Genomic DNA, 27,242 nt, shown 5'->3' with positions numbered 1-27,242 from the left:
AAAATGGCAATCCACAATCCCTACCTTACAGGCTACTTTCAGCATTCAGTGAGAGAGTGTCATTTCTACAATACCAGCAATTTGAAATACTCACTAGAAAGAACCAGACATCAACCATCCCCGGAGCTTCCCCAAATCCAAAGCAAAGACAGAGACTTCATTCATTCCCTCAGCTACACCTTTTGTGTTTTCCACAGAGAAAAATAGAAATTTCCAAATAAAGTAACAATCAACCCGAAGGGTCTTCTAGAAAGAGCCCATGCAACTTTCTTCTCCACCATCAGCCAAGGATCAGACTCTATCCCCTTAACTAATAGGGAAATTTAAGCTGAAAGAAGAGGACGTTTTGCTTGGGGTCGGAGATAACCCAAAAGAGAAAGCACAACCCCCACTATGCTCCCCCACTCACTTAGCACAAGGAGGCAACATTCTGAGCACCTATATCCTCACATGGCAAGTAGCTTGGTGACAAGAAGCCAGGTCAGACTGCTTAGCACTGAGACTTGGTTCCACCACTTGGTGGCTGTGTGACTTTGGATAAAGTCCTTAACCTCTCATCTCAGTTCCTTTAGGAGGATATAGGGACTTGCAGTAGCCACCACCTCTTTGGAGACTCATGGGAGTGATGGAGCAACCCTATCTAGAGCACTCAAATGATTTGAGATCAAAGGAAGTGCTTCACAAACACTGGCCACCGCGACCACCATTAATTAGTATTCTTTTCCATTCCAGAGTTTTAGAAAGGGCTATAACCAATGGTACTATTCTCATAGCTATTTCCCTGGGGATGCTGATGCCTCCTGATCATAGGACAGCGCCTCTCTCAGGACTTTCTAGAAGCTATTCTGTTTTACAGCAAGTGGAGAAACAACCTCCTTCATCTGGAACTGGCCTCCAGTGGGGAACGGAGAACCCCCCAACCCCCCAGCTTGCCTTCCTGTTTCAGATCCACCTCTTCCCACTTAGCGGCAGAGCTGGCTCCTGTCTCCTTGCTGGCTCCACCTTCCTGTCATAACTAGAATGTCTGCAGTCTGGGAAGCGAGGGTGGGAGGGAACCTAGAGTAAGTCAGGACAGTGAGGGGGGATCAGGTGGGTGTTATGGGAGGGAACAGTAAGGACTGGCCTTTAAAGAGACAGTGTCTGCAGGGGCTCTGTGTAGACCAAGCATTGCTCAATGGAGCCTCCAGAGCAATTACCCTTATCATGTGCATCTCCCAAACAGCCCTTTGATTTATTAGCATGATGTCTTTTTTAAATACCGCTCTTAAATATAAATAACACTTAATCATCCAGCTGTCGTTAAATTCATGTTATATTGATTTCGTGGAGTGCCGCAAATCTGAGGGCAAATGGGCTGGTGGATCCAAGCACAAAGCTGGAAGGTGGATTCACAAGTGCAGGGGAGGGAGGAACGGGGCTTTGAATGAGGAAAGGGGGAGTCAGGGAAGGAAATGAACCCCACACAGCTGCTGGAGTCTGAACTGGTTTCCCATCAGGGAGCACTGGACACAAATAAAGAGGAAAGGAGAGAGCAGCACACTGGACGAAGAGTAATCATAGCCAAGATCACATCACAGTAGGCTCTCAGTATTCACCCCCATCACAGTATGAGAGCCACTCCAACAGGTCTCCGATGTGCATTGTCTGTACGTGCCTTCTCTGATAGGACTGGGCTAAAGCCGCTAAGAAATGCCCCCTAGCTGGCTGGGAGGAGAGGCGCTTGCTTGCTATAATTTCTTTCCATCAAAGCCTAGTAATACCTAGGAGCTCAGAGCAGTTACTAACCCAACCCCCTGAGCTCTGTCCCCAAGGTAGAAACAGCTACCACCCTAGGAACAACCCCCCCCCCCCAATTAATTCCCAGCATCCCTCCTTGTGATTAAAAGGATCTGTAGGCCAAGTGTAGGCAGATTCTGCCATGCAGATTTGCCGGTCTGCAGGGAGCTGGAGCAAGAGAATAGAGACAGAGAAGGAGAGCGGAGCGAATTGGCTGCCTAGGAGCAAAATTCCTCCCTAAAACATTTTTTTGGGGGGTGGAGAGGCCATACAGAATTTAGTACAGAAGCAGATCACATCATGGGTGATCCATGCCTGGTGTTCACAGGCATGCTTCCAGAACAACCTCCAGCTTAATGAGGTTGATCAAAAAGAAGCATTTGTGTCTGGGCCTTTCCTAAATCATGCAACTGAGTGCCTTCCAGTGCAGACCAGAGAACTTAAAAGCCCACTGAAGAATGGTAGAGCAATGATAGATAATGTGGTATACTCCAGGGATGGGCAAAAGAGCCATGAAATGAAAAAAAAAACCATAAAAACATACACAGATGTTAATTACTGTCGATCTTTTCTCAGAAACCAATAGCAAGCGCAGAAAGTGTGTAGATTCTTTTGAGCTCCAGTGCTTAGCTTATAACCAGCATAAGGACAGTTGACTTTGCATCAAAATGACAGATCCTGAGGCTGCAAATGTATGAGAAAGGAAAGAGGGAGGCAGAGAAAGGAGCAGAAGTCTGTTGTGGGATGATCTGCACCCCAGCCATTTGCCCTCACAGGTCTGTGGGGGAATGCCTCTCTGAGAGATATTCCCCGTCACTGTAATTCACTGTTTGTTATAAACCATGTGCCACAGCCATATGCATGTCTATACGGGTCCTCCCCATCCACACACTCCAAGTATGTGCGTGCCAAAATGTGCCAATGTTTGTCACAGCCCAGAAGTCAGAAGTGGACCCCCACCCCCACCCCGTCACCTGTGCCTGTACAAACTGACTGCACTTGGCAAGGATCTAAGAATGAATATGTACAGCTGGATATGTACACGCCCACCATCCTTAAAAAGAAAATAATGTTTCTTTGGGATCTAGGCTCTCCCCATTGTGAAGAGCTCTCCTTTATTCCAGCTTATACCTTTTTCAATCAATCAAACGGGCAGCTTACACCACACACAACAGGATTTCAGTTTCCCTCCTGGGACATCTGTTCTTCCACCCAAGCCTAGCCAAAGACTTTGGCCAGGACTGGGGGGCGGGGGGGGGGGGCGTTGTGGAGTTCTACTCTCTTATAAAAAGGATAGAAACAAATCCCGTTTCTGCCAGGATGCCAAAAACAAACAAACCACAGCAAAATACCACAAAGGGACAGCTATAGAAACATAAAAACTTGCTATATATGTATTCAAGCCTAAAATAATGATTTACTTGAATCTTCTATTCTTCTCCCTGCAATAGTTTGAGCTCCGAAAGAAGTCTGTGTCTTCGACTCTAATAGGGGAGCCATAAAAAAGCCCTTTGGAACTCCAACCACCACCCCCCCCAGCACCCCCATCCATTATAGGAAGTTTCAAAATGAACAGGTTCTGAAACTGGGGCGGTGGAGGCAGGAAGCTCCGGGGAAGTACAACTTGGACCATTGGTTTCTAGAGAGCAGTCAGTCCTGCATTCAGAGATCTAGACTCTGGGTTACACTAGTAGCCTGGCGTACCTGGGGTGCATTAGCAGACCTTATAAAGTGGATATGGCATCATATCCACAGTCCTTTCTCTGTTAGTCTAAATCCATCTCTACCCTCCCTCCTAGTTCGTGTTCTCAGACACACACCCCAAAAGACGTGTGACAGGTGTTAACTAAAGGCACAGGGGGGAGTCGCCTCACATGCACAGAGAAGGATAAGGAAGTGAGGGGTTGGCCGCAAACATGTGTCCCTTAAGCCCTGTCTGCTTGTTGTCTACCAGTGACTGGCAACGTGAATAAGGTCTGATCCTCCTTAAAGGACCGCAGCATCTTCCCTTGACAAGGAACACTCCTCTAGCTTTGATGTTAAAGCCCCTCCCTGCCTGAAATCCCGGCGCATTCCGGGGGAAGCAGTGCCACGCTTCGGAAAGGCGTGTGTGTGCTGCCTTTACTGGGGAATCGCAGAGTCTGTTCCATATGCGCCGCCCTACAGAACTGCAGCCCCAGTTGCCTATGTGGCCTCCTCCCAGGAGCTGATCACCAAGATCTCCAGATCTCTGCCCTTTAAATATCTCTCTGCCTTTCTTCTATTTAAAGGCAAAAAAAAAAAAAAAAAAAAAAAAAAAAAAAAAAAAAAAAAAAATCCCCGAGTGTCCAAAAAGCTAAGGGGCACAATTGCACTGGGCGGGTCTCATAAGACCTCCCATGACTTCTCCTGCCTTATAAAAACCAGTTAGGAAATAAAAGGGGCTATAAACAGAAAAAAAAAATCGCTCCCTCATCCTACCAGGCTGGATAGGAGAGTCAGTCATTTACTGAATCCCACCCTGAAAGTCCTGGGGAAGAGAAGTCTAGGTCCGGAGAGGAGAAGAACACGGGAAACCCCTGCTCCGGCTGCGATGCACCTACGCGGGTGTCCAGGTGGGACGTGGGCAGGTGCGTGAGTGCAGTGTGTGCCTGTGTGTGAGTGTGTATGTGTGTGTGCGCGCACGCGATTAGTGTTTTGCTTGTGTGTGTGTGTGTGTGTGTGTGTGTGTGTGTGTGTGTGTGTGTGTAGTGGGCTGGCTCGGAGCAGGCGAGGACTCCAGGACCGGACTCAGCACCTCCGCCCGCTCTGCCCAGCTGGCCCTGCGCCTGGCCGGCGGCTCCTTACCTGAAAGCGCGGCGTTTCCCTCCTTCAGCCCCAGCGCCGCATTGACACTGCAGATGGTGCCTGTACCGCTGCCTCTCGCCCTCCTCTGAACGTGTGCGTGTGCGCGCGTGAGGCTGCCTCCTCCAGCCCCAGCCCCGAACGCAAATACTCCACCGAGGCACGGGGAAGCCACGAGCAGCAGAGAGAAAACGGAGGGGGCCAAATCAGAGCCTGCCGGGCTTGACAGCTCCTCTTGCAGCGTCCAAGGTGGGCGTAATGTCCAACAAAAAGGTCAGAAAATGAAGATCAATTCCAAGCACCCCCTATCTTCCATCCAGCCCCGGAGCCTAAGCAACGACAGCGGTGGCTCTCGGGGGCTGCGGCGGCGACGCGGGGCTGCCCCCCTTCGTCCCCACCCCCGCGGGCTGAATGTCCTTGATGCCAAGCGGGCACGGCGGCGTCACTCCGCGCCGCCCATGCTAGCCGGGTCGGGCCGCTGCCCGGGCGCGGCGGCGAGTACGTTGGGGACCCGCCGGGGAGCGCTCTCCGAGCCTCTGCGCGCCTCCCTGGGCAGTGACGGCCACCCCTTGGCACCCCAGAGCTGGCTGCGCCTCTGTTGCCCCCACTCCTGGCCGGGGACTAGCCGGGCAGTGCCCAGGGGCCGGGGCTGGGGGGCCTCGGAAGCCGCCGGCAGCTCCCCGGGGAGGCGCGGAGCTGCGGTGGTAGCAGCGACGGCGGCGGCTAGCGCTGCGGCGGCCAAGAGCGCGGCCGTGGTCCAAGCCGAGCCTCCCAGGCGCGTCCCCGGCCCCCCGGGCGGGCTGCTCGCAAAGTTTACAGGGGGCAGGGAGCGGGGCCGCCGCTGGCTCGGCCGCCGCCGGAGCTCCCGGGCTGCCTGCTGCCGCCGCGGCTCGCTGCTGCTGTGCATTGAAGCCCGGCCAAGCGCTGCAAAAACTCCAGCTGCCTGGCGCTCTCTGGGTCCTCCTCTCCTCCCTCCCGCCCTCCCTGCTTCCCTTCCTCCCTCCCTCTCCTTGCCTCCTCCCCTCCCCGCCGCCCGCGGCCCGCCGCCGCCGCCGCCGCTGCAGCCGCCGCCGCCGCCGCTCCCTCTCTGGCTCGCTAGCTGACTCGGAGCTCGCGGCTGACATCTAGACCAAGGTAGAGCGGCCGGCAGAGGGGGCAGGGGGCGCTTCCCCGCACGCTGCCGCCACTGGTCCGCCTACTCTTCCCCAGCGTGGATGTTTGCAGACACCCCCTGGGTCTTCGTGGCTTCTTTGAGCCGCTCTGGCGGTGGAGACACAGGGTAGAGTAGTGCATATACGGTGGCACCAAGTACACTTGGATTGGGGCATACTCCCAAGCAGGCATGTGGGTGCAGGCGGTCAGAGGCACTTCTGGGTGTTTCTAACAGACACCAACCAAACATACATCCATTCCCAACCTAGATTCCTGTCCAGCCCCACCAACCAAGGTAATCCTACACAGAGCACTAGAGGATGCCCAAGCCCAACGTTTCTTCTAGTCCTAGGACAGAAATGAATGGCCAATGGCACAGAGCTTGCTAAGTAAGCTGATCTGTCCAGAGGCTGACCTTGCTTCTCTGTCTCTGAAGCCCTAGGTCCTGGGCCATGTCCCAAACATAACCCAGACATTGCCAACATCAGAGTAGCTTCAGAAGCCCGAAGGAAGAAATCCTGAGGTTGCTGAAGTTGAGACAGCATCTGGCAGACAGGAAATAGGTGAGAACAGGAAGTAGGCAGCACTACCTGGAATATCTCTACAAAGACCACCCACCATTAATGAGCCCGGCCATCAAAATAAATAAATATAAATAAAACAGTTTTTTAAAGGATGCCCACTTATTTATCCACCCAATTCTGTATGCTAAGGAAACAGCCATCAGTCATGTCCAGGAAGACTAGCCACTCGTCAAAAAAAGACCTCTTGAGAAGACTATGGTTTGGGGTTCCTGACCCACTCTTCCATGCCACTTCTTCAACTTAACTGTCCTCAACTTCAGTAACTTCCTGTCCATAACTAGTCCCTCTCACCCAAACCTCTCAGAACCTGCTTAATAGGAACAGGTTGACAGCGGTATAAACTCCTACCCCTTTCCATAGGTGTTATATTTTCACAGAAATCAAAGTTATACACTGGGTAGACTTTGAAGCACGCTGTGAGGTGACAAGTTAGACAAGCCCTGGGGCAGGTAGCACACGAGAGTCAGGTTGGACTTACCTACCCAGGACCTTGTTGAAAGTGCTCTCACCAGAAGGAGGCAATGAATCAAGTATAAGCATGAAAAAGCCAGACATTTCTCTAGTTACAGGGTGTTCCAGGAGACAGCATGGAGCCCTGTTAGGCTCTGGTTGTCCGCTGAGCACCGCATGGCTCAGAAAACAGCAAGGGTTATCTTATTAGCTCCCTTTAATACATTGATCTGGCTCCTCTCTTCTCTGAAACCCTGGATCCCAGATCCGAGATAAAGCACACAATATCAAGTTAGTTTCAGAAGCCGAGAGAAACACATAACAATAATTCTATGTTGCTGCTGTTTTGACATCCTTCCAGAACTAAGGAAGCCCCGGGGCCAAGTGTCTGTCTGACATGATGCCTCAGAGACACTCAACATGCAAAATCAAAAGAAGTTGTCCCCGCAGGTCTTCATAAGGCTTGCCTCGCCTGGGCCTAAACTCACTCATAAGAGTCTCCTCTGAAATTGGTGCATGGTACCATCATAACAGGCTCACACTCAAAGTGACAGCCTAGAAAGTCCTACAGAAAATCCCAACAGGCTACTTAAATAATACGCTTCACTAAAGGAGACAGGAGATCTGTTCGAACCCAATTGTCAGTTGGCTGTAGGAGACTTCTATAAAAATGCTCAAAGGGAAAGGGAGTGAGAACTAACTCTAAGCCCTTCTCAGCCAATCATCCCAGCCTAGATGTCTTTTTCTGCCCCTTGTAGTGTGTGTGTGTGTGTGTGTGTGTGTGTGTGTGTGTGTGTGTGTCCTGATGAATGGACAGAATTCAAAGATCCCCCCCCCAGAGGTAGCAAACAAAATGTGTTTATTGCTCTTTATCTCCTGCCTAGTATGTGGTATCATTTGTTTTCATTCAGAGGAATGAACATTGTGTGGTACCTGAAGAGTAATGACAGAGGCCAGTGACAGGGAAAGAATGTGCAGAAAGCTGGACCAACAGAAGGCAGGTGCAGCCCCTGCCTGCCCCATCCTCCTGTTCTTAATAGGACCTTCCTTCACACTGCCTTCCCCTTTCTTGGCTTTTATTGAATACCCCAGGAGGAAGGCAGTCTGGCAACAGTTACAGCTTCCTACTATTGTTAAGAATGGCAGAAAGGGTCAAACTAGCCACAGCAAGAGACCTGATGGCTTATTGAAAGTTTCTTCAAGTCTAGGATGGGATGGGGGGGATGGGTAAGGTAGACTGTCTGACTCCTTGACTTTACTATTGATCACCACTATCATTTGCACAGGTCATGTGCTTCGGTGGCATTCCCTCGCTTGCCGGCCACATTTATGCCTTATAGCTGCAGTGACATTCACAAGAGATACCACCCCTGTGAGCGTGATTTGAAACTCTAACACAATGTGCGTGAAAGGAATCTGTCCTCCCTGTTGTAGGGAAGTATCTGTTTTTCCAGTGGTACAATGCAAGGGGGCAGGCCCTTTTGCTTTCCTGACTCTTCCCCATGAATCAATAATCTGGAAAAGGCAGCTTCGTGCAATGGTCCAGATCATGCTTCTGTCCTTGCTACAAGCCCTCTTAGCTCTTACACCCCTACCACCCCCACCAGCTGATGAAGGGTCAAGAGAGACATATACTGGGCAATCTGGCTGTTCTCTGCTCACAATGAGTCTGTGAGTCACTCACCATATCCCTGGACTGGTGGCAGAAGTGGGTAGGTCATTGTCTGGCCCCATGGCCACAAGAGGGAGAAGTTAAATGCCATATCATTTCACAGAGCCCTGTTTTCTAGAGAAGTTATTTTTGTGAGAATTTGGCTGTGGTTCTTTCCCAGATTTTGGGAGAAGCATACTGGCTCATCTCTCATGGTAGCTGAATAAAAAGGCCAGGTTTAAGGGGAGAGAGAAGACTCCTAACTTCCCCTTCACTTAGCTTCCACCAGCTCGTCAGTTTAGAAACAGGGTCGTAATTTTCATTGATAAAAGCCAGGTTTGTCTATTAAACAAATTGCCAGAGCCTGGTGGTGCTGCGGGGACTTTTTTCCCCACAAGAGCAGCCCCAGACCTGGGTCCTGCTCTGTGCTCTGGCCTAAGGCTGCTTGAAAACCTACATTGTGGCGCCACCTGCAGGAGAGCATAATTATCGACTTTAGCCCAAATCTAACTGGGAACAGTTTCTGGCTTTCCCAAACTACCTGGGCCAGGACAGAGCTGCAGACAGACAGAAGGGACGGACCCCTGCGATCAGGGTGTGTCACCAGATGGCCTCCAGACACTCAAGCAGTCTTCAATGTGGGCAAACTGCTATTTCAAAGATCAGCAGCCAATTTACAGATTCTCAGTCCATTCAAGCTTATTTCCCTCACATTACTAAAAGGTTAACTAAGCCTAGAACACATGGATCTATCTTCCAGGAAGTGAACCATTGCACAGAGAAATAGATTTTTTTTGTGAAAGTGTGGATGGATCATCCTTGTCACCATAGTTGTGATAGTCTTAGGACCCTAACAGTCCCTGCTTCACTAGCCCATGGGTGTAAATGACTGCAGATATTAACATCTGAATCTCACTCCCCTCTACTCATCTAATGCTTTGGCCATCACTGTCAGCTCCCTGGAGGAGACCCTGCCCTCTGACCTGTGGTTAGTGTACTTAGGAGCTGATCATGCTAATTCCACAGGGTTCCTCATTACATGCACTGTTCATCAGCCGTTTGGTGGGAAAACATCTTGGCATTACCAGCCATGCGGTGGCCTCTGAAGGATGCCTCTGCCTGGCTATACTGTTGCTCACAGCCAATGTTGCAGCTTTGCCATAGATTGTTAGACCACGGGGGGGGGGGGTGTACAAAGGTAAGGATGCCCCTCATCTGACCACACATGTGCACAGACACAGGGGGTCTTGATCCTATGGGCCTAGAAGCAGCTCCTATGTCCCTCAACCATGGTTCCAGTGTTCCTTCCCTCGTCTCCTCTATAACCTCCTTTTATCCACTCTCTGCTCTGTAGAATTCTTTCTCTTTCAACCACCTGGCAGACATATCGTTCCAGTAGTAAAAGGAACGAGTTAAGAGGATGCGGTGGTATGAGAAGAGGTGAGAGAAGGACGGGAATGGCCTAAGTCTGTCGGCCAGAAACAACAGAGTCCAGTTGTGTCAGGACTCATGGCTTTCTACAGAAACTACAGACACTAGCTTTTGGAATCTTCAGTGAAGTCCAAGGCATTCTAGAGCAGGGATGAGATGGCGCTTTATGGAAGCGATTTGGAGGTGATTTGTCAAGCAGCAATATGTGTCCAATGCAGTGAGGTTATAGAACATATCATCCCTCTGGACTCATTAGCCTTTTACTCTCATTTTCTGAGCCCATTTGGCTTTAGGATAAGAAGGAAAAGAAGAGAATGCTTCATGCATGATATCCTGATTTGGGACAGGGCCGAGCTTCTTCTGTACACACCCTGGAGGGATCTCCCTGCAGGAATCTGGGGTTAAGTTTCTCCGTACATCTCAATGTGTTAAATGAAAATGGTAAAATCCAACCAAGGGTCTGGGAGGCAAAACATGGAGAACGTTCAAGTCCAGTGTTCGCTTGAAGTAGGCTGTCATCAGTTCCAGACTGTCAGCAATCAGAGACGTCCAGGAGAGATGCAGAAGGCCTGCTAAGTCCTATTCATTTTAATGAGCTGTCTGGCTCCAGCCCCTGACTGAGAGAGCCTTCTGGAAACCAGCTTGAGTGGGACCCTAGTGTGAGACCTTGCATCTGCAGAACACCACTCCTCTTGGGGCCTCTCCCTCCAAGCTTTGCCTGTAGATGATCTTGATGCTCCCCACACCACAAGTGAAAAGGACAGTCTATTGTGGCTAGAAGGCACAGTAAAGACAGGGAGGGGCAGGGAGCATGACTAGCAGCCAGTAGTTTAATCTTTTCTACAACTTTCCACAAGGATGTCTCTATGCCTTCTCTGTTCAGCCCTGTAAAGCTTATAGGAATCTCAGGAGGCTGCAAGGGTCATGCAACAAGGATGAGACCAGAGCTAGACGTGGTGACACACATCTGCACAGCACTCAGCAGGCTGAGGCACGAGGGTGGGAAATTCAAGGTCATTCTGGGCAACACAACCAGATGAATGAGCTGGAACTAAATAACAAGACCCTTCTTCAACCCCTTTCTCCCAACAATATACCAAACCCCAAAGGTTTGGGAAAAGGGGAAAGCGGGGAAAGAAGCAGAGTGGGAAGGAGAAAAGAGAGAATGTGCCTATTCTGGGTCAGAGTAGAAAGCAAGCCCTGACAACTCCTTCAGTTAGGTTCTGGGTCAATTCTGAGATCCATGCTAACCCTTTCCCCTTCAATATCTCCCGCCAGAGCTCTGTGACAGGCCCCATTCTCCTGCCTCTGTTCCCAGGCCCAGGTCCATTTCCAGTCCTTGTTTTTGGAGGACTCCCTCCTAAAGCTCTCCTGCTGACAGACTTGCAAATGTCATACATCCCATGGAATTCAGAGGAACTAGGGCTCAAGGCCACAGTGGTGTGTGGTACCATGGGAGGATGGAGGAGAGCCAATCATGCCTATCTCTCCCTATCACTGCATTCGGTGATGCCATGCTGGCACCAGGAAATAAGACACCGTGGACATATTTATAGCATGACAACAAGCACACATTATAACTAGGGCCAATGACAGGCCTGGATAAGGGTGACTGGTCCATTTTACCTTGGCAGTCATTCAGGTGACAAATTTCACCTGTATTAGTTCACCTTCTGTTGCTATAATATAATGGCCAAGGTTAGTAACTTTATCAAGAAAAGAGGTCTACTTAGCTCTTAGGGTTTTTTTTAGGTTCATGAGCACAATGTCAGCTCTACCTCAACTCTATCCCATGGTGGATAACATCATAATCATCAGAACACTTGAAAAATGAGAGGTCACATGGCCAGTAGAAAGCCAAAGAGACCAGGGAATAACCATATTTGTTCCCTTTTAACAACATTCTTGCAAGAACCAATTCAGGTATCTCAGGGGAACAATAACAGTGCTTCCCAAGGGCAAAGATTCCCTAAGGACTCCCCACAAGGCTTCACTTCTTAGCAATGTGCCACCCCAGTACCGGCCCACTGGAGATCAAGCCTCCAACACCCATTCAGACTGAATCCAGCAGTAACACCATCAGGAGGCACCAACACCACCAGCCTAACTGGGTGTCGTGGTAGCCACAGTAAGGCTTCTATTCTGCCAGCGTGTCACCTTTAGAAAGAATATTAACATACACTTTTCTATAGGCTATTTTTCCAAGTTCTATACTTAAGTGACTGTATTCTTGCTCTATCAAGTGACTGTGACTTATTTTCTCCAATCAGAAAACCAAAGCAAAACTACCTGGCTCAGGCTACCCAGGAAGACCAACATGTAAATCTACTCATGGATGCTTTTCTGTTGCTATGATAAAACACCATGACCAAGTCAATTTATAGAAGGGTGGATTTATTGGGGTTTATGGTTTTAGAGGGTAAGTTCCCCACCATTGTGTTGGGGAAGCCAAGCACCTGGCAAGCATGGAGCAGCAAGTTGAGCACTCACATCTTAAACCACAAACAGGAAGCAGAGAGCAAACTTTGAATGGTGTATGGATCTGAAACCTTAAGTCCTACTCCCCAGAGGCATACTTCTTCCAGCAAGGCCACGTCCTCTAAACCTTCCCAAACAGCACCAACTGATAACTAAGATTTCAGACACCTGAGCCTATGGGGGACATTCTCATCCCAAGCACCGTGGGCACCTCTCATTTACTCCTTCACTCAAACTTATAATTAATAGCCCAGGTTTGGGATCAGTTCTGTTTTTTTCCTATAAGTACTACTATTAAAATTATGGAATTCTATGATATAAAATACTGTGCAGAAACTGAATAAGTTTCAGTAAATATGTGTGTTTCTGTTCTGAATGAAAAAAAAATGGCTAGGTATATGTATTTGCATATTTTTAAGTATACAGAAGAGTGCATTCCTGTCTATACAGGTCTGCATGTGCATAAGAAATGCTGAAATGATGCACCAAAAAGCAAGCAGGGAGATGAGGATACATACTTCATTGTTTTCTTGCATATCCTTTGTTCTTTGTGGAATTTTACCATGTGCAAGAACTGCATTCTCTATTTTTTTAAACAGCGCATTTAAAAATGAACAACAACAACAAAAAAAATACTGCTGCTAAAAACATCTTTATCACACCACCAGCCCTCTGCTCTCTCACTTCTCGAGCCCAGCCAGCCACTCCTCCACCCCATCTGTATCATGCCCAAGCTTGTCTTTGTTCTCCCCTCCTGCTCTCTGCTCCAAGCTGCTCCTCCTCAGTGGAGGTCATGCAGTGGGCTGTCTGCCCCAGCGAGGAAGTCTTCATCTTCTCATCTAAAGACCAGGCAGCAGTCAACTTGGCCTAAAGATGTCTCCTTGATAGTACGTGGATCAGAGGGAACTCCATAGATACTTCAGAAGGACATTTTCCCACACCAGAACAAGTCATCTGAGGTCGAGGGAAAGGAACTGTTCTTCTCTACCAGGGTTGGTAAACTCAAAGAAAATAACACCCAGACATGTGTGGGTATAAAAATATATATATAATGAAGTTAAAAAAATATTAACAATGGAAGAAAGCTTTACACTGTTTCTAATGGGAGAGGTGAAGGAAAACCACAGGCAGGTAAATGTTACTCTATTGTTCTATTACCGTAAAAGGAAAAATAATGTAAATTCTGAAAATCCACAGATAGAAACATGGTTTAGAAATTGACCAATTCCTTACTGCATAGGTTGGGGAGTAGTGGTTCAGGGCAAGACTTGGTCTGTCACTAGGTAAGGCTGTCTCTATAATTTGGCTACAGTAATAAAAAAGCACATACTAGGGGGCTTAAGAAATAAATATTTATTTCCTAATCCTCTGAGGCTGGAAGTCTGAGATCTGGGTACCATGAGTGGGTCCTTGGTGATGACAGTACTCCATATTATGTCTTCATGTTCCTCTTCTTTGATTCATGAAGAGAGGAGAGAGAGGGAGGGAGAGAGAGGAGGAGAGGAAGATCTTAAGTGTTTCTTCATTTTTAAAAGGACATTAATCCCACCATAAGTGGGTACACACACGCACACACACACGACCTTATTTCAAACCCTATCACCTACAGAGACTCCATCTCTAAGTAACATCAGGGTTTAGGGCTTCAGGTTATAATACATGAATTTAAGAACATCACTAACATCTGCTTCAGAGCAGTTGCAAAAGCAAACTTTGTTACATTAGTCTCATGTCATGATCCAAGAAGGGTATAGTGCTTGGAGATAAGAAAGTAAGAGAGCTTTGGAGCAATGGCTCAGTGTTTAAGAGCACTGGCTATTCTTTCAGAGAACCCAGGTTTGATTCCCAGAAGCCACATGTTGGCTAACTACCATCCTAACCCAAGTCGCAGGGGATCAAACACCCTCTTCTGGGTACCACAGATATCAGGCCCATGTGTGGTACATGCAGGCATGCAGGCAAAACAACCATACACATGAAATTTAAAAAACAAAAAAAGAAAGAGTTCAAAGGCAAAGTTGTAGGGGGAATGTATCTGAAAGGAAGAAGTGGGGAAAAACTACTCTCCAACTATATTGTATAAAATCCTCAAAAAAAAAATAACATAATTTTAAAAAGAAAATATGAAAAAGGATTTCTGAATTGCATTAAGGCGGTTGATGAATAAAAGTCTGGAGAACGTGGGGGTGATGTGGGCTGGGAGACAAATGGACTCAATGGTTAGATTGCAACGATATTCACAGATGCATCAAAGACAGCAGGAAGGAACGTTTCCTTGGGATATATATTCTTGAACTGATCCTATTTAACACAGACTAGTGACTTTGATGAGGACAGAGAAGACATGGTTATCAAATTTGTCTAGACTACACTAAAAATATTGAACACACATCCTGTAATCCTTTTCTTGCTGTAGAGAAAAAGAAACTTTGGATTTGGGGATATTCAGTGTTTATTGGGTAGTCCAGCATTGATGTGAGACGTTGTGCTGAGAAATGGAAAACCAAGAGAAGCTAAGCATGTCTGTGTTTTCAAATACAGAGTCCCAGAAAGATGGACTTTGGTAGTGGGAAGACATTTGGAGTGGGAGGCAGGAAGGGAAGCTTAGGGGAGGGTGGGGCCTTCCAGGCAGGAAAAGGGCTGTGAGCTGTGAAGACAGAGAGACATCAGTATGTCACCAGATGTCTTAGTTAAGGTTTTACTTCTGTGAACAGACACCATGCTCAAAGCACCTCTTATAAAAGACAACAATCAATTGGGGCTGACTTACAGGTTCAGAGGTTCAGTCCACCATTATCAAGATGGGAGCATGGCAGCATCCAGGTAGACATGACACAGGAGGAACTGAGAGTTCAACATCTCATTCCAAAGGCAAACAGGAGAAGACTGGCTTCCACATGATTAGGAGGAGGATCTCATTGCCCACCCCCACAGTGACACACTTCCTCCAACAAGGCCACATCTCCTAATAGTGCTACTCCCTAAACCAAGCATACTCAAACAACCACACCAGACCACTAGGTAGTCCTTCACAGTGAGTAATGATATGTTGGGTGTCCTTATTCTGTGCCTCTCAGAGAAGTCATCAGTAAAGAACTCTATAATTTTCAGTCCTTTGAAGGGATGATCTTGCTGTCTTTTGGCTACACTGTCAAGTTGCAGCAAGAAGTCTTGTTATCTTTATCCTGCAAGCATATAACCAGAGCTTAGCAATAAAGAATACATTCTGCGAGCCGGGCAGTGGTGTCGCACGTCTTTAATCCCAGCACTTGGGAGGCAGAGGCAGGCGGATTTCTGAGTTCGAGGCCAGCCTGGTCTACAAAGTGAGTTAGTGAGTTCCAGGACAGCCAGGGCTACACAGAGAAACCCTGTCTCAAAAAACAAAACAAAAAAAAAATACATTCTGCATTTAAGTTGTTGGGGGAGCTTGTATAAAATGACCACTTGATATGGATTCACCCATGGTCCTATACACAGGTTTAAAGAAAAGCTTTGCAAATAAAGTACCGAGGAGATGTGATGGCAAGCTGAGACCTATGATACACTCAATATGAGTCACCACAGGAGGCTGCCAAGGTCAGTACTATGTAAGGTACATTAATGGAAAGTGGAGTCCCAAAGGGAGTGGTAACCACTACTTCATTTTAAGATGGATCATACATGGATTAATGCATGCTGCCCAAGGCCACCTAGTTTATAAAAAATTAGAGTACATTTAGGGAGAGTGGCCCAACTCAAAAGGAAATCTAAAATCTCAGTGTATGTGAAACAATAAAAGCATCTGATACTGTTCAAGAAAGTCAGACTCAAGGGAGCATGAAGTTTCAGATATTTGAAGGGCTGCCAAGGGGTGAGTTGAAGTATCAGTTCCATAGAACTATAAGCTACATAAGCAGGATCAATGTGTGTGATTTGTTTAGGCAGATCCATTTAGGTTCCATAGGAGGAATGTCTTTCTAAGAGTTGGAGCTCTCTGAAGGAATAGATTTCCTGCAGTGGCTCTGAGCACTCCGTCATTTGACATGTTCAGGAAGGAAGTGGGTAATGATGAAGTAGGAATTGGAATTTGGACTAAGTGACATCCTCGTGCCCTGACATTTTAATTGTTTTGTGTCTACTCTTGTATCTGTCACACTGCCTTAGGCTTGGCATTGACTCAGTATATACCTATTGACTTGAACTACAATGTGTATGAGGTCGCGTCTAAGGAAGATAATTGTTACCCCACCCAAGATCACCACTAAGGAGAGAACTCAGGGATGGGGTCAGAAGCACAGCACCAGAAAGTGAGCTGGAAGGAGGGAGAGGCTTCACTTCAGGAAAGCCTGTCTCTTCCCCACCAGAACTGTACTGCTCCTTCCTTAGAGATGCTACCTGTGCTCAGTCAGTGTGGGTCAGCATGAAGCCACTTCTTCATCAATTCCCCCTAATCACTAATATAACCCAGGGTTCTAAATTCTCAACTTTTCTCAATAGTTTCTGTGACTACTAGTTTTAACTATCAACATGACACAAGCTGGGAGAACAGATTGACCTGTAATAATACCTGTGAAAAAGCATCTTAATTACATTAATTGCTGAGGGAAGGCTTGACCACCATTGGCAGCACCACTCCCTAGGCTTAGGACCCTGACTATATGAGTAGAGAAAGTGAACTGAGCACTGAAATGCATGCATTGATCTATCACTCTCTGTTTGACTGTGGATTTAATACAAAGAGCTTCATTAAGTTCTTGCAAGGTTGACTTACCTAGAATCACGGATTATAACTTGGAATTGTGAGTCAAATAATTCCTCCCTGAAGTGCTTTTGTTGGGATAGTTTATCACAGGATCAGGAAACTACACTCAGACAATTTCTAAACCAACCTTCCATTCCATGTAACTCAGGTCCAGTCTCTTCTGTAAGGACCCAAATGGGTTTGTCTTCCTTTTTACTTGGCAACTTCTCCTTTCCCCAAGAATATTTTTTCTAGTTCTGTACCCCTATTCTTTTCAGGCTTAGGAGCTTTTTATAGCCAACAGGGGCCTAAGAACCAAGCTAAGGACCTTAGCATCTCAGAGAGGACTCTGGTAAAGGAAACTAGGTAATTTTATACCAGTTTGCTCTGAGAACTGTAAGCCCAGGGGCTGAGTTGGTATTGTTGTACACCTGACCACACTGTGATAACTGTAAATAACAGCTGCTCTTTCCTCTTCTGGTTTGTCCTTCAGCACCTGAAAAGTCACATTCTCACCTGTCCCCTGCAGAAATTACATCATCATCAAATGAACCTCTCTGGGAGGAATCTGAAGTTGCTTCTTCCACAGGAGTTCCAAGTGGACAGTCCAAGTGTCCCTTTGCTGTTCCTGACTGTGCTTCCACTGTGTTACCATGAGCATTGTGAGCCCCTCATCATCTTCTTCTCCTGAAAGAAACATGGAAGCACCTCACAGTTTCCTCCCCAATGACTGGCAGCAATTTCTTTCAGGTCTTATCATCTTCATCCTCCCTCCCGAGTCTTCATGTCAACCCAAGCACTGAAACTACAGTGAAAGATAATAATACATCTTGTCAGAGGAAGGAGGTAGGGAAGAATGGAGTGAGAAAGGAAGGCATGAGGGATAAAGAGGGGGAAAGTAATTGAGGAAAAGGAAGAGATGGTAAGGTGATGGCAATGGTACAAGTATCTTCCCAAGATCACAGATTTTCATGGAACCATAAAGATTTTTTTTTTTATTTCATTGTAATTGTAGAGGAAAGTGTGCCAGCATGATAGTTTGCATAACTCATATCATGTTCAGAATCATCCACTCCAGCAACATTCATGGGATGTCTGTCATATGGTACTGTGCTGCAGATCAAAGTTGCCACAACCATAGTCACTACCCTTGGGGTTTTCAGGTGAGTGGGGGGTTGAGGGACAGTAAGCACATAAGCACTGACTGAGTCTGAGACATGAGGACTTATGTAAGAGCGAGGGACTGTAAGACACAGGTATGGCACAGTCATGTTCACATCGTAACTATTCCCTTTTAAAATCTATCAATCCTGTTTCTATTGTTCCAGTATTTTTTTAAAAATAAATAAATAAATAATAAGGCTCACCTCCAGGAGGAATCATGACATAAATGTGTGCTCTTCTAAGTTTAGGATTGGAAATGGTGGAAAGTTGATGATAGTGCACTTTTAGCCCTTGGCATGGAAAGCTGATTTGCTGTACTTGAGTACTTGTTTCCTAAGCACTGAAATGCTCCATTGTGGACCAAAGCCAAGGGCTCACAGAAGCAAGTCCATTCATTCTTTCTTCTACTTGTTTGTTGTGGAAACATGCCCAAGAACCTGTGATGTGGCAAGCATTTGTCTAGGTACCAGGGATGAAGTAGAACTCAGAGCAGACAAGGTCCTTCTTGCTCCTCTGTTGCACATTCTATACAGAATGAACAAGGTCAGTGAGTCAGCGAGTTCTACTGGTAATAAGTTCTATGGGAAAAAAAAATGAAAACATGGACTAGACAGAGAAAGGAAAGGGGTTCTCAGGGTAGAGAAATGGCCCTGAAGTGATAACCTCTGAGCTGTAACTTAAAGGATAAGAAAGAATTAGCCAGGCGAAGGTCACCCAAAAGGAGGGTGGAGCTGGCACAAAGGCTCTGAAGTAAGATGTATAGGGGAATAATAGTTCCAAAGAAAGAAAATTAGGGGAACCATGAGAGGGTCAGTATGGGCACAACTACAAAAGGAAAGGGGGTAAAACAGTCATGACAAACACACGAATACACAAGTCCCGGAACTGCAGAGCACAGAGCTGAGTTAGGAGAAATCAGCCAGCACACTAGAAAGATCATTGGGTTCTAACATTTCTTATGCTGTGTGGACCAAGCCTGGTTTCCTTAAAAAAAAAAAAAAAAAAAAAAAAATCCATTCTATTCATCAATCTCCTCATTGCTATAACAAACATTTAGCCAATATAATCTAAGAAGAGTTATTTGGACCTGAGTTTTGGAGTACAGTCCACCATGATGGGGGAAGCATGGTGGCAAGAGTTGCTGTAGCTAAGACAACGGGAACAGGAGGCAGATGGTCCCATCGCGTCTATTGTCAGAAGCAGAGAGAGATGGGTGTTAAAGCTCAGCTGGCTTCCTCCTCCTCTACTTTCTATTCAGTCTGTGACACACCCCCACCATCCCTGTTTATGAGATGGCATTCTCAGTGGGTTTTCTTGTTTCAGCTAAACATCCTTAAAAACACTCACGGGCATGTGCAGAGAAGTGTCTTCTAGGTGATTCCAAATCGTGTCAAGTTGGCAATCAGGACCAATCATCATAGGTCCACCCCTTGTCAACCTGGCACCCAAACATGTCACTTTAAATCTTAACATTCTAACCCTGGTCCCTAAAGTCTCATGCTAATTTTACAATGAAAAATTTTTGATTTATCTCCAAAAGTCCCCAAAGTGTTAAGAGTCAAGTTCAATGTCTCCTCTAAGTAAGAATGTAGGATCTTAATTACAAGAGCCTGTGAAATAACATACTACCCATATACAATAGCTCCATGCCAGACATCTGGGCTTGTGGTAACATCATCCAGGCTCCTACAGACTTGGGTAGCTGTGCCTCTTTAGTTTTGCCACCTGCAACACACAAAGCTTCTTACTTGGGCAAGCTCCAATCCTGCAACCTTCCTCATTATTCCACAGGTCTGGTACCTCCCTCCAACTTCTTGGGGTCTCTAGCATAACTTGGGATTTACCTTTATATTTGCACACAATTCATTTTTAGTGCCTCCTTGTAGGAAATCCAACCTTATGTGTGTTACCTGGTCTCAGTTCATTCTGTAACCTTGGGTTAAGCCTCTTTGATCTAAAATTCTTGTATTTTGTATATCTATAAGACCAGCACTACAATTCTGGGCAATGCTGCCAAGTACTATGCTAATTTAAGATGTACGCTGGCCCCTTCTACTACAGCTATAGTTGCTGCTATACTTTTGGGGGGATAAGCCTTGGGAAATATCTCTCTAACCAGTTCTTCTCAAGCAGGGAGCCCTTCAATGGCATTATCAGTTCAGGTGCTCTTCTTTCAAACAAATTTTCCTTTTCACAAGTTGGAGCCTTTGACAGGTAGGATCTTACCACCAGAACAATTTTGTTATTGTCCCTGTAAAGAAAAAATAAGCTTTCTCTTTTGTGGCACTAATCTCTTTAATAATTATAGATACTTTGTCTGAATATACTCTATATTTATCTTTCACTGGGCACAAATTCCTGTTCTGTATCTTTGTATCTCACTCTGTGCTCTTCTTTTGCTGAAATCTGGGTAAATGCAGCAATTGATAACCAAGCCATAGACAAACTATTATTCTGTCTTGAAATTTCCTATACCATATAATACTGTCCATTTCTTTAGAATTCAGTCTCACTGTAGTATTCTGGCCATGGGTACAATACAGCCAGTCCCTTTGCCAGAATCTAACATGAATGGCTCCCAGCTTTTTTTAAAAACTGAATATTTTATTTATATTTCAGATGCCATCCCCTTTCCCCATTCCCGCCCCCCAGAAAACCCCTATCCCATGCTCCCTTTTCCTTTTTGCTTTTATACACTTTTTTAAAAATGTTAATCAGAGGCTTTATAAGTTTGGTAATGCTCAATCAGAAGTGTAACCCAATACCCAACCTAGATATATCAACTATCGTTGACTGGTGGAGACACGTGAATATCTGCCTCCATGCCCCCCCCCCTCTTTCTCTCTCTCATCACCTAGCTTCTCCTCTCCTTCTCCTCCTCTCCTTACTCCTTCTCTTCCTCTCGGTATTCCTCCCACCTTAGCTCCTCCTACATATCACCCTTCCTGTTAAAATAAAACTTTTCTCTCAAAATACAGTTAGAGTATACTTATGCCAATTTGTACCAGTGAGGTACAAGATAGTCCTAATACCCAGTCCATCATTTTGTTGACTAACCAGAACCTCTGTCATCTCTCCTAACTAAAACACTTAGTTCTGAACCTGGCTTTTTTCTTGGCTTTAGAATGAATGTCAGCTGAAAACCATCCACTCAAATCTTTTCTCTCAAAGTAAATAGCCAGGATTGGCTATGAGACTATAAGTTTTCAACCCCGTCAGAAATCCAGAATGAATGGCTCCCAGCTTACTTCCCAACACAGTTCTTGCATTCCTCTGAAACATCAAGAGCAATTCATACTGTTTGTGCTTGGTCAGCATCCTAGTGGCCCACACTCCAATGGGAATGGTTTGCTGTGAGTTCTGCCTTGAGTACTCTAAGAATTATTTAGCTCACAGCTCCAAGGCTTTCCACATTCCTCCCACAAACTAGTTCCAAAAGCTTACAGACCAAACGATCGGGTTTATCATATCAACCACCCACATCTCAGTACAATTTTTCTGTATTAAGTTACCTTTCTCACTGAGGTGACAAGGCACCTAACAAAAGTGACTTGAGGAAGAAGGGAAGAAGGATTATTTTAGCTCACACTTGGAGGGTACAGTTTATCACAAAAGGAAAGATGGAGCATTCACATCGCATCCACAGCCAAGCTACAGGGAGATGACTCCTGGCACTCAGCTCTCTTTTTTCCTTTATATTCAACCTGGGAACCCAGGATGGGGTTAAAGCTCTTGAACTGTCTCGCAGACACACCCTAGAGTTGTGTTTCTTGAGTGATTCCAGACCCTGTCAAGTTGGCCATCAAGAGCGACCATGGCACTGGTAGACAGAATACAGAAAGAAATGGAAGAACTAGGTTGAAGGTGGAAGACAAAGATCAGAAACAGAGGCTGCATCCTTTGGGAAGGCTCTTTTGAAGTAATGAAGTACTAATCCAGATGCTGAGCTGATGATAGTACCTCACATCTCACAGAGCACCGAGGTCGTGCTGTCCCTTAGGCTAGTGCAGGGATTCTGTGAGGTTACCAAGAGGCAGCTTTTCTAGTACGTATTCCTGACAGGTTTTTGTTTTTATACTTATTTTCTCGGAGCCAGAAAATACCCTGAGTTCCAACCTCTCCTCTCTGGAGCGCTCCCATATAATAGCAAAAGTAAACATCTCAGAAACCTCCTGTATATCTGACTGGCCAGAACTGGGTCATGTGACCATTTTATGCTGCAAGAGAGGCTGAGAAAGTGAGTGTCTGAAAAAAGGGAATGGTGTTCTTTAACATTAATGTGAACTAGTCAACAATCAGTTATTCCCTGCTGATTTGACAAATGTGGGAGCCTTATGTAGAAGGTCGGGGTCCGGGAAATGTGGACTTCAGAAACTCCTGCCTGAGTTCCAGGACTTTGTTGTAAGAATGAAGGAACAGCACTGTGATGGAGGGACCCCAAATCAGGCATCTGAGACATAGGCTATCGCCCCAGATCTGAACAGATTCCTAAGACAATTCCAGCCACTGTTCTTCATCTACAAAATGGAAGCCACAACACCTACGTGGGAAGCAGACTGTGAGGAACGGAAAACTGCCAGAGTGAGCTATGAGCACCTAGCATCTGCCCACGGCTCTGTGGGGATGCAGGGAGAAAGTGTAACTTCTGTCCCTATTTATGTCCCTCGTTCTTTAAAAATATATACAGTTGTGCATATATTATACATAATACATTACAATAGCATATATATATATAACTCATAAATAAATACATGTACATATGTTAGAAGTGCTCAAAAATTTGCTCATAAAGGCCTGATTTTGGAAGTTAGAAATACTTTTTAAAGAATGCAGTGAGTATAAAGGATTTGCCACAAGACTGGGTGCATATTGGACCCTCAAAAAAGGCTGCCTCTGTTCTCCCTTGTATAACTCTGACAATTTGTAATGGTGAGGACAGGCATCTGTCGTGGTCATTCCCAGCTCCACTCTCAATAAAAAGTTGCCTAGCATGTGCTTTTTCCAGCACCTCCCAAGCCCTCTCCCAGAAAGTAAGATCAGAACTGCCACTCTATATGCTCTATACAAGCCGTTCCCAGTCCTGTCTATTCCAACACTCCTAGCATCTTCTCCTTCTGCCTGCTGTCTGTCCTTCCTGTTTTCTGACTGACAGGCATTTCCAGGAACAGTCCACAGTGGGAAGGAAGGGAGGGAAGCAAAGGTAACCACACTCCTTCAGCACAGGAGGCAAAAGACCCTCGCGGGAGGGGAGGATTGAACTGAAGAGCCCACTTTATCCTTGCAATTCCTTTCTCCCTGGGAGCCTCATGTCCCATTAGCATGAGCAAATGAGAATTGCCAGTGTCTACCTCCCACCTGCCCTTTCCATACTCTGCAGGTACTTCTTTCTGGCTCTTGAGGAAGCTCATGCCTTTCTTCTTCCCAGCATCATCTCTGTGGTGGGCTAAAGACAAAGAAGGACGAGGAGTACAGGCAGAGAAACAGTCACAAGGTTGCTGAGGGGCACAGCTAGAAGACACCCAGGAATCCTATCATACAGCCCAAATCACTTTCCTCATGAAAAACCCACTCATTAAAAACTCAATAAATAAGTGGAAAATACTGAGGCTACTTTAAACGCTAAGGCCCCTCCACGGTACTTTTAGCCTTCAGTTGCACATGCTGTGGAGACATTGTTCATTTATTTAATTTAAACTTCCCCTCAGACAGCTTTGGGTTTGCCTTGAAAAAAAAAAAAAACCCACGTTAAAAATCTCACTTAAGGATTTAGCTGACTCCCCTTTAGTAGTCTTTAAGCCAGCTGCCGATAAAGGAATGAACTTGCTGAAGAAATAAAAAAAAAAAAGAAGAAGCTTCCAGAACACTATAGTCCTTTATGTGGCCTGTCCAGGCTGAAGCCCCTCTCAAATGAATCAAGAGATAATGCTCACAGAATTACACATTGTTGACTAGATCAGGCGCTGCCACAGAAAGATAAATACAAGAGCAAGCCTAGGGCATTTAATCAAAAATGAGCCCCCTCCCCCCGTGTCTTTCCTCCCTTATTTTGCCATCCTTCTTCAGTTTGTCATATATATTTCTTCATTTGCCATGATATTATTTTTTTTTCCAAATAATCTGGTTTGGAGGAGGTCCCCCACCCACATACACCTGAAAGCAAATTAAATAAGTAAGAGTTTACGTGTCCTACCTATGTTTATGGAAATCCAAATGACACCATAGCAAACATCTCAAAAGATAAACCAAAACACACATGGATTAATTCTCAGAGATGACACAGAGCTTATCTGTTTTGTTGAGGTTCCATTTTTAACAAGATAAAAATCGCCGGGCCCTGTGATCTGTCACCAGTGAAGCTGTTTACCCGCACAATTGACACGCGACATGGGCTGTTGTGGAATATAAATTAGTATGTGGCAGCTGGTTGTCACCTCCTTCCTGCCCACCCCAGCTCCAACCTGGTTGAGTTAGTCATAGTCTCAGAGAACAAGTCTGAGGTCTTACTCACAGAAAGAGAAAAAAACATCTACAGAAATGTGCCATCTTTTAAATCTGATGATGCATCCTGACTCATTCTAAGATTAAAATGGATAGAGTGACACCTTCCCAGGTAGCCCGCAAGACATCCTGGGTACATCAGTCGGGGTTTGTTTTGTAAGTCACAGAAATGAATTTCACCTGCCTCTTTGGCAAAGATGGAACCTACTGAAAGAATGTAAGTGGTTCAAAAGGGGAAGCCTAGATGCCTTCTGGGCTGAAAGAAGCGAAGCAAGACGATGCTACGCGAGCAGGCTGTTTCCTGTGCTTCTAGAGGCCTGGAGCACAAAGTGTCTGCCTTTACTCAGGAACCATATTCCAGGAGGATGAGGTCAAGGGGTTAAGTCATAGATGTTTGCAATCAGGCACCTCCACAGCCAGCCCCGAGTGATCTCGCTACATTGGGACCATCAACAGGCACCTCCAGCCCCAAGGGACCGGGTAACATGAAACGTCATCACTGGCTGTCCAGAGGTGAAGCATTCCCATTGGCGCCCCAGTTGCATGTCCTCCTGCGCATGTGCCACGACCAGATAAAAAGCTGTGAGTTTTTTCCTCCCCCAACCCCTTCTTCCCTCCTCCACCCAGAGGCAGTTTCTGCCTCTCCCGTTTTCCTCCTCCTTACAATGAACCTAGCGTATCTGTTACATGGTGTGGTTTTGTCAGAATTCACTGCTTCATTCCATCAGTAGGTATTTGTTCATTCTTGGCTCACTGGTGACAGGAGGTTGATCTGCTCTTTCTGTTGTTAAGGGAGGCAAGCAAGGAGCACACAACAGGGGACTACCCATAACCAGATCAGATACTCACACAAAGATTTTCAAGGAAGAACACTCTAAAACTGAATGAGCACTAAGAGGCTTAGACTCAGAAAAGCATGCCCTAGAACCCTGTGCTTGCTCCAAGCATCACGCACGAGGCAGCTTGCAATGGGTTTCTTATGATACCTCAGGAGAGGGAGGTAGACACGGGTTTGGGGGCATCATTGTCTGGCAAGGACATCATTTTCATGCTCAGTATTATGGGTTTAACCATGCCCTGCCCTGCCCCACCTCACCCCCCGACCCCGACCCCAACCCCAACCCCTGACAAAATTTATATTTTAAAGTTTTCAGTCAGTACTTCGGAGTGCACGTGTGTTTGGAATGGAGGCTATGGTGGATATATTTGGCTAACATGACATCATACTGGAGTGGGTGGGCTCCTATTCCCCTCTCACTCGTCATTATGATGGAGATTTAGATGCAGACACTCCCACTGAGAGAATGGCACACTGTCACAAGCCAAGGAACCACCAGAAGCTAAGAAAAGGGGCTTGGAACAGATCCTTCCCCCTGCCAACACTTTGAGCTTGGGCTTCCAGCCTTCATGGTGAGTCAACACATGTCTAAGCCTTTCATTTGTGACACTTTGCTACAACAGTCTGGGGAAACTGATGTACTTGTCTCTCATGGGGTGAGTGGGATTGAGTTTTTGGCTTTCCAACTATTTTAGTCTGGTCTTGCCTCTGAACTTTGAGCTCAGAGTCCTCAAACAGCCCGCCATCACTCTGTAAGCTATGGCCAAGTGATCTCCAGCCTCCCTGCAAATCTCATTCAACACCAAACCCCTTTTCAGTTTTCTCAAAAGACTATTCAACACCTTGAAAGAAATGTTTTAAGGACAATTTTCTCTCCACCTATGTGGATTTAAACATCCAGGGATGTGCCCCACATAAAACTCCATCTCCCACATTTCTTCTCTTGATTTATCAGGCAGTGAGCCTTAGAGAAAGATGCTGCTCCATCCAGGAGCTGGAAAGTGTGGAATTTTCTAACTTAGTGCTGTAACATTGTCACAGGTGATGGATGGATGGATGGATGGATGGATGGATGGATGGATGGATGGACATATGGACAAATGGACAGATAGAAAAAGGAAGGAAGAAAAGAAGGGAGGGAGGGAGGGAGGGAGGGAGGGAGGGAAGAAGAAAGGTCTTTGCCGAGTTTAGATCCTGAAGTCTAGACTTCAGCTATCATGTCAAGTTCCACAGTAGATCCAGCCAGCTCCATGACTTAACCACTCCTTCTTTTCCAATAGCCACTGCCAGCACCAGAGCATCAGTGGTGACGTCCCACACCTCACAGAAGAGTAGGTATAACTTTGGGATATAGATAAGCCCTTATTTCTTATCACATTTGGAGACCCCAGGCATTACACTTAGATACATTTGGGTCAGAAGCCTCTCAATGTGACAACTATACTGTGGGGACTATTTGACTGATTGTTCATCTGTTTCCCATGCTAGTCCAGGAGCTCCCCAGTGACTGAAACTATACGCTCATTATCTGCTTCTTGGGACACAGATAGATAAACCATGCGTGCCCCAGAGTGAAGACCTGAATAGCAACCTCCTTCCTAAAGCTCATATTATTTCAAAACTTGGAAAAGCATAGTTTCATAAAACTTAGACACTAAGTTACACCAGATGACCATT

General features: G+C 46.1%; 1 protein-coding gene and 2 long non-coding RNA genes across 4 annotated transcripts in view; 1 reads left to right on the top strand and 2 right to left on the bottom strand.

Annotated features, from left to right (window-relative positions):
- Positions 1-5,543, bottom strand: part of Plxna4 (plexin A4) — a 445,710-nt gene extending 440,167 nt beyond the window's left edge. Inside the window, exon 1 of one of the 2 annotated variants that reach the window (XM_076913573.1) lies at positions 4,603-5,543. The gene's annotated coding sequence lies outside the window, so the exon portion shown is untranslated. The remainder of the gene's footprint in view (positions 1-4,602) is intronic. The other variant, XM_034519140.2, reaches the window with a different exon arrangement.
- On the top strand, positions 4,754-21,208 carry LOC143434542 (uncharacterized). The gene is made up of 3 exons (XR_013104106.1): positions 4,754-4,872; positions 15,823-15,921; positions 17,559-21,208. It is a non-coding gene; the product is annotated as an uncharacterized LOC143434542 (long non-coding RNA).
- Positions 13,597-18,575, bottom strand: LOC143434543 (uncharacterized). Its single transcript, XR_013104107.1, has 3 exons — positions 18,433-18,575; positions 17,582-17,752; positions 13,597-13,798 (listed from the first exon to the last, which is right to left on the bottom strand). It is a non-coding gene; the product is annotated as an uncharacterized LOC143434543 (long non-coding RNA).
- Positions 21,209-27,242: the final 6,034 nt, after the last annotated feature.

Source organism: Arvicanthis niloticus, chromosome 15 (genome assembly GCF_011762505.2).
Source record: "Arvicanthis niloticus isolate mArvNil1 chromosome 15, mArvNil1.pat.X, whole genome shotgun sequence".
Classification (NCBI taxonomy): domain Eukaryota; kingdom Metazoa; phylum Chordata; class Mammalia; order Rodentia; family Muridae; genus Arvicanthis; species Arvicanthis niloticus.
This window is presented reverse-complemented; position numbering and strand designations above follow the sequence as displayed.